The 7,406-nt window shown below is 47.1% G+C and overlaps 1 non-coding gene across 1 annotated transcript; it reads right to left on the bottom strand.

The window, feature by feature from the left end:
- Positions 1–3,625: 3,625 nt before the first annotated feature.
- On the bottom strand, positions 3,626–3,696 carry TRNAG-GCC (transfer RNA glycine (anticodon GCC)). Its single transcript has one exon. It is a non-coding gene; the product is annotated as a tRNA-Gly (tRNA).
- Positions 3,697–7,406: the final 3,710 nt, after the last annotated feature.

Genomic DNA, 7,406 nt, shown 5'->3' with positions numbered 1-7,406 from the left:
GATAGTTGAGAGTCAGTGACATCAGTGCCTTGTATTTTCTGTTACTCCATCTGTGCTCAGTGACATAATGTTCTCTTAGTGAATCGACACTCTTACAAAGACTTAACACACAGAGAGTAACACACTTGGCATTAAGACTGGTTTCAGCATGTCCCATGCCAGTAACTACGAGCGCCCACCATTTGTCGTGGATGTTTCCTCAAGTCAGATCTCCCATCTTATTGTTTTGCTTTGAGCTCATTTATTGAATACTCTGATGTGCACCAACCAGTGGCGTAGCGTGGTTTGTCAGCACCCGGGGCAAGGCAAGTCACCCGGGGCAAGGCAAGTAATTTGCGCCCCCTAACCCGTGGATTTTAGCACTCGAGTCCCCCCCCCCCCCAGATGTTGCGCCCGGTGCGGCCGGCCCCCTCTGCACCCCCCACGCTACGCCACTGGCACCAACCCCCTCCACACCAACTTCCACAGGAAGCATTAAAAAGAGGCATCTGAGACACATGTGCTGGACACTAGTATAGTTATGACGAGGTGGCCGAGTGGTTAAGACGATGGACTGCTAATCCATTGTGCGCTGCATGCATGGGTTGGACTCCTATCCTCTTCGATCCCCTCTTGTTTACCATCTATCACACCTTTCATCACATCTGTGTTGCCTTTGAAGCAGGCTCCTTTATTCCACAGAAACGGTCTGCCTAACGCTGACACTGAAGACTTACCCGGCAACTCCTCCCTTTGTAGTGATGAAAACACCCTCCTGCCGCGCCCTGTGATACTGGCCCTATTACCTGAGCTCTCTCTCTGCCTGAAACATCAAAGCAGAACCCTGGCTCTGTGATGTCATGTAGAGCGCCCCGATTCTCTTACACCCAGCACGCGACGATAACATAAGAGGAGGATCGTTTTCTATTGGAAAAGGGGTAGATTACTGTTCGACTGTGTTGTGCGGCGCTGACAATTAGTCCCTAAATTTTTAGCTAAAGTCGGTTTGTATTTTGGTCCTATGTTACAATTATAGGAGTGAAACAACATGTCCCAGGATGCAATGTGTTCTTAACTGCTTAAAAAGCAAAAAGACATTGTGATAGTGCCACGAGGGAGGGGCACTGGTGAGCTATGGAGTTCAGGCGCGTTCTTCAGTCATGAACTAAGCAAAGGAGCGAGTGGTGTCTTTGAACAGCGGCCCCTGTCACGTCTTGGACCGGAGCGCAGACAGACAAGTGCACCAGTCATTCAAATCCGCTTTTAACTTCAGTGCCTCAAAGTAAGTGGGGCAGGGGCTCAGTACTTTTAACCAGGCCCGGTACTAGAGGGTGGGCCAGGCCCACACAAACATGACCTTTGGCCCTCCCAGGGACAGCCAAAGAGGCCACAGTGAAAGCACCTGTTAAGTGCTTCCTCCGAGTCCGCAATGTGATTTCTTTTCGCTTTTAATTATCAGTCAGTGGTCAACGAGAAATCACCGGAATACTTTTTATAATGCATTGTTTTAATAATAGCTGTTTTACTTGTGTATTGACAGGGAGAAAAATATCGCCTTCAGACGATTTTCTCCTGCCCGTGCAAAGAAAACAGCCTGGTGGCGACTTTAGCTCGTGTCTGAGGCAAACTACAGTGGTGAGGCGTGTGTTGGGGAAGGGGAGACATGAGTTTACCTGCCAATGATGCAGCAGGTGCGGTGGCACCAGAGCCCAGGTGGCTACCTCCAGAAGTGTCGAAAATTCAGACTTCTCGTCTTCTCTCTGTCCTCCATTCCTTGTCGTACTGACTGATGGCTACGTTAACCTGTCTCTTTTCTTACGGTGCTTTCTAATTTTGAATTTAGTTGTCCATCTGTCTAGCCTGTGCTAATTCCGTTAATGGCCTGGAGATGTCGCTGTGCTCCACCCATTATCCAATGTCCAGAAAGCTCCTGTCCTGGTGCGACAGGTGAACCGCTTCGTAGACAGCTCCAGCAAACAGCAGCTGTGAAACAGACAATTACAGGTCTGGATAGAATTTACCGCTTGGGGGGTTCCTGCTCACGTGGTCACCATATGATTCAGGAGCAGTTACCCCTCTTTATTATTGTGTGGACACGTTACTCCTCACTGAAATCACAATGAATAACATGAATTATTCCTTTGGCAATATATGTTCATGTGAAATGCTACTTTCATATTCCCCTGTGCTGTGGGAGGGTGGGGTCATCTTATGTATAACATACATGTAAAAGAAATAAAGTGAGAGAGGGTTGAAAAAGAAAAAAAGGACTCACGCCCCTGGGTGGGCTCGAACCACCAACCTTTCGATTAACAGCTGAACGCGCTAACCGAGTAAGCCACAGAGACACAATGTTGTCCTTTATGTATGTACAGATATTCTGTGTCTCTGCAGTGCAGTGTTGCCAGAGTTCTTTCTTGTTTGAACAAACTGTTCTCTAGCGCTTAAAACATGGACCAACCCTCGACTGACAGCCCTGGTCCTGCTACAGTAAGAACAGCTCAGCATAAACCAGCGTCCACATCTGCTTTGAACTCGACCGCAAGACAGCCTGTTAGTCAGGTGCTTTTCTCGTGCTAATGCGCCGCTGGCACAGGGCCTGTGTCGGGATAGACCGGGACACTTTACTCCTGGTTGGACCACATCAGTCAGGTGCACTTTATATCCTATGGCCTCATGTTATGAGGGGAGGATCGGAGCCAATGACAATCTCCCCATGGCACTCCCGATCATTACACATATATATTCATATATTTATTATTTTCTGCACAGTATTTCTTTAACTACATTGGCAACAAGGAAAAGTATAATTATAACTCACAATGGCTTAGTTTATTGATCACAAACCTGCGATGGTTTAAGGTAGCTTAATGGGTTAAGGTCCTGGGTTATAATGCTCTTAGTACACCTCAGGTAGTTAATGCAATAACCATAGAGATACATGGGTAATTAGTGATCATAGGGTTGAATGAAAATACAGACTGAATGATCAACTCGTTTCATTCATTGTATTGCCTGCAACCAGCTTGTCGTGAGCTTGTATTCCATGTTCGCTAGCTCAACTACATAACCAGGTTATTGCAGGTGGCCTTGTTTAGAGCAGAAGTCACAAATCAAATCATGGTTAAAAATAAAAGTTCAGAAGCTTTTGTGCTCACTGGAAACATTTGCATGTGACCTAAAAAGCAAACACCTCAACCCTATCCGAGTTTAACCCAATCTTCCATTTTATACTTAATATTGAAGTTTTATTTATTTAAGAAGCTGTAATAATCACTTCTTACATTCAATAAACACAATTTTCCGTAGTGGTTTATGGTTTACTGTAGTAATGGCCGTTATTGGCCTAATTATTGACAACTGAAGCCCATCATAAAACAGGAATACATCTTTACAAACGGGGCCATCCTATGTTTGTACACGCGGAGTTAAAGACGTGGCGCGATTTGTTGAACATTTGCACATGAAACACCAGGGGGCGGTGGCAGGAGGCCCCGCAGCTGCTTCAGTGAGGAATTTAAATAAGCTGTTCTAGGTCTCACAGAAATGAACATTAATGCAACTTATTTGCAAAAACTAAGTGTTTATATTTACTTACCTCTTTGGAAACAGACTCTTCATTAAAAATGTAACCAAAATCTCGTGTTGCATTGGCCGGGAATCGAACCCGGGCCTCCCGCGTGGCAGGCGAGAATTCTACCACTGAACCACCAATGCTCCCATACACCATTCTTATCGGAGCCCCTTTTCATACACACAATAAGGGAGAATGTGCCTGCTGTGTTGTCTTTTCCAAGTTTATTTGCTGCCCTTAATTATTGGGAATGTTTTGGAAGCAGGAGCTGTCAGATGACACATACTGACTCAAATGGATCATTTTCTGTGTGACGCCTTCACTCAGCTCCACCTTATAATCCATATGCATTTCACAAATGCCTATTTTTAACACATGAAGAAAATGTTACAAGGGAAACTACCATTTCAAGATTACAATTATTTTCTTAGGAAAAATAGGACCATTTAAGATATCTCACTACAAGGCGCCATTTTGCATGTGAGGTTCCCCCCTCAGCCCAAACCTTTCCATTCTCCACCCCTGTAACCTGCACGACTTTGACATCAACTCTCTGCTCCGCGATGGTTGAAGGTCGTCCCAATATGTGCAACTACCCAAAATATTACCAGAGCGCTGTTTCACGTCGGCAGTACTTACGGGTCCTGTTTATGGACCTCTCTGCGGAGGAATACCAACACAGGACAAATACTCCACAATAAGTATCCCATGCTTTGGGATCTACATAGTGAAATATTACATCCACGCTACTCTGTTTAGAAAACCCTTCGGGACAAACATACATTGACACTCATTTCTAGTGCAAAAGGTCATTTATTTAGGACAGGATTTAACATAAACAACAACAACTTTGAACTGTATGAAATCCCTTCTCGCCCAACTTTCAACTTAAAAGCTTCCTCATGCCCTTCCTTCTTTTCTAATAGCTTTCTTCCAATCCCCTCCCCTAGACACTCCCCTCTTCCTTCCATGCCCTCCTTGTTTGTAAACAAACCTCCCCCCATTCTGATCCTTCACCTCATTTTTCCCCCTGGAAGGGGGGAACAAGCCCGCATCTGGCTCTCCCCCCTCCCCCATTTCCTGCCAACTCTTATGCACCGCACCTGTCCTAACTGACGTCAAACCTAACCTTACCTACCTAATCCCGCCTTTCCCTTGACAAACCCTCCCCTGCTGCCTACCTTCTATGCAGGGTGGGTGGGTGGTCCAAAACTTCCTCCCTGTAATGGTCGGCCTGGAAAGAGGCCGACCCCACCCCTCTACCCCCTTTTAACCCATCCCTAACGCCCACCCCCACTTACCTGTCCGCCAATCCTGGCGCACCCGCGCCACTTCCTGTCGTCCCGAAAAGACCCGCGGAGAGACTAGAGCGAGTCTCTCTCTCCGCGGGCCCCCCCATCGGGACAAACATACATTGACACTCATTTCTAGTGCAAAAGGTCATTTATTTAGGACAGGATTTAACATAAACAACAACAACTTTGAACTGTATGAAATCCCTTCTCGCCCAACTTTCAACTTAAAAGCTTCCTCATGCCCTTCCTTCTTTTCTAATAGCTTTCTTCCAATCCCCTCCCCTAGACACTCCCCTCTTCCTTCCATGCCCTCCTTGTTTGTAAACAAACCTCCCCCCATTCTGATCCTTCACCTCATTTTTCCCCCTGGAAGGGGGGAACAAGCCCGCATCTGGCTCTCCCCCCTCCCCCATTTCCTGCCACCCAGAAAAACCCATGTGGCGTTTTTCTGCCCCACCCGGCAAATCTTCGTTTGCCCCCTGAATTCTACTCATTTTGTAATCCACAGGTTCTCCCCGCATAACTTCTCTAGCATCGGCCTCAAACCCATCCAATAATACGCATTTCCCAATTGCGATAAATGTACTCCATCATCTCTGAACAATGTCCCCTCATGTTCCGTAATATCCTCGTGCCTCCGCACCTTAATCCCTTGTGCCCAGCAAAATCCCCTCATTGCCTTATTCAACTTTTTCCGAGCCCGCTCAATGGCTCCATGATTGATTGCCCCTCTCCATACCCGCCTGGGTATAAACTCTGTCCATACCAGACATGTCCCCGCACAGGTTTTGCTTCAATAGCACCAAATCTTTTTACATAAATTGTATCAATGTGGGCCCTGATTGCCTCACCAAATCATTTTCTCCCAAGTGTATCAGCAACAAATCCGGGCATCCCCACTGCAGCAAATTCCCTGTAATATATGGTAGTACACTTCCCCACCTCATTCCGCTCTTTCCCACCAACGCACTTCTTGGTGTCTGCTGGGCAGTCCCATTGATCTGCCGTATATCTGTTTCTCAGCGAATTTTGCCGCCCAATGTACGAATGAATGGCCGACCAGCCAAGTCACTGTCTTATCGTTCCTCTGTCCGGCCACACCCTGTAAAGAAAAAACACTATAACAACTGTGATGTACTTCTAAACCCCCCCCACCCCTGGGTTTCATCATGGCCTAACATAGCGCTCGCAGCATCTGGATTTCCATCTACCTATTGCATTAATCTTAGCCCAATCCCATCCTAAATGAGCTGCTGCTGTTGCTGCCCCGATCCTAAAGGAGTGCGTTCCAAAATCCCCTGCTTGCCGACCAGTCCTATCCAAAGCCGTCCTCAAAACCTGCAGGAACTGATAGCTAGTGGTTTTCTTCCCTGAAGCATGCACAACACCCCTGCTTCCCCCGCCTGTTCCCACTTTTGTTTGAAAACCATCCCCTCCTTCACTGGGCATGCTAGATCATCACCTCCTTTCTCCACCCATACCCACTTCCCTTTCCCTAACTGGTCCGTCTTGGACTTCCTGAGCCATATGCCCAATCTCCCTTGATGCATGCCGATCTCCCTCTCCTTCACACCGCAGTCCTTGCCTATACCCAACAATTCAGATACCCTAAAAACCCCGAAAAACATCCACACCATACGCCACCTGAAGAGTCCTGCTTCGTGTTCATCTGTGCCACATACTGGCAAAACATGCAAAAGTTTTTTTTTTTTTTTTTTTTTTTAATTATCCCACAGGTAATGGGCTCTCTTGCCTTACTTCCCTCCCCGGCCCTAAACCTGCCCCATCCTTTAAATTTTTTTTCAAGTAAATCATTCCGTGCTGGATCCGTACCGAAGAAAAGCTTCCCATAAAATGAGACACCTGTTAATTTCCCGCCTATCGTGGCCGGGGATAGCCCCTCCTTGATCAAATACAGCACAAAGCGTAAGGCCCGTGCTTCCAACGCTCAGACCCCTGAGCCCAGAAATTGCCCTCAAACTCTTCAAAAGATTGAAAGTCCAACCATGCCAGCCTGTAACTTTGCCGCGTAGAGACTGCCAAAGACATCTCCACCAACCCCGAGATCATCATGCCCCCCACTCCCAAATGTCTGCCGGGAACGTAATGTTGGACTGCTCCGCTCCTGGCGCCAGGTCGCGAAAACGCCGCCACTGCGAACGAGATAGGGAGTCTATAATCTCGTTGTATACCCCTGGTATGTGTGCAGCTTTAAAGATAACATTGAGAGATAAACATTGCAACATAAATTGACGCAAAAAACCCAAAACTCTTAAATCCCTGGCTCTCTGTCTGTTTACCAATTCCTCTACTGTCATATTGTCCACCTGGAAAACTACCGTCCTGTTGGCCAGTTCCCATCCCCAGACTGCCAGTGCCACCAACAAAGGAAAAAACTCCAGAAACGCAATACTCCTCCCTTGTTGCAACCACTGCCGTGGCCATGTCTCCGCGCACCACCTACCGTCCCAGTAAATGCCAAAACCCGACGCGCCCGCTGCGTCTGAAAATATTTGAACTTGCCATACTGTGTCCGCATCTCAAAAACATTGGTACCC

The sequence above is a fragment of the Pleurodeles waltl genome, chromosome 12 (genome assembly GCF_031143425.1).
Source record: "Pleurodeles waltl isolate 20211129_DDA chromosome 12, aPleWal1.hap1.20221129, whole genome shotgun sequence".
Classification (NCBI taxonomy): domain Eukaryota; kingdom Metazoa; phylum Chordata; class Amphibia; order Caudata; family Salamandridae; genus Pleurodeles; species Pleurodeles waltl.
Note: the sequence above shows the minus strand (reverse complement) of the source record. Positions and strands in the feature narration are given on the sequence as shown.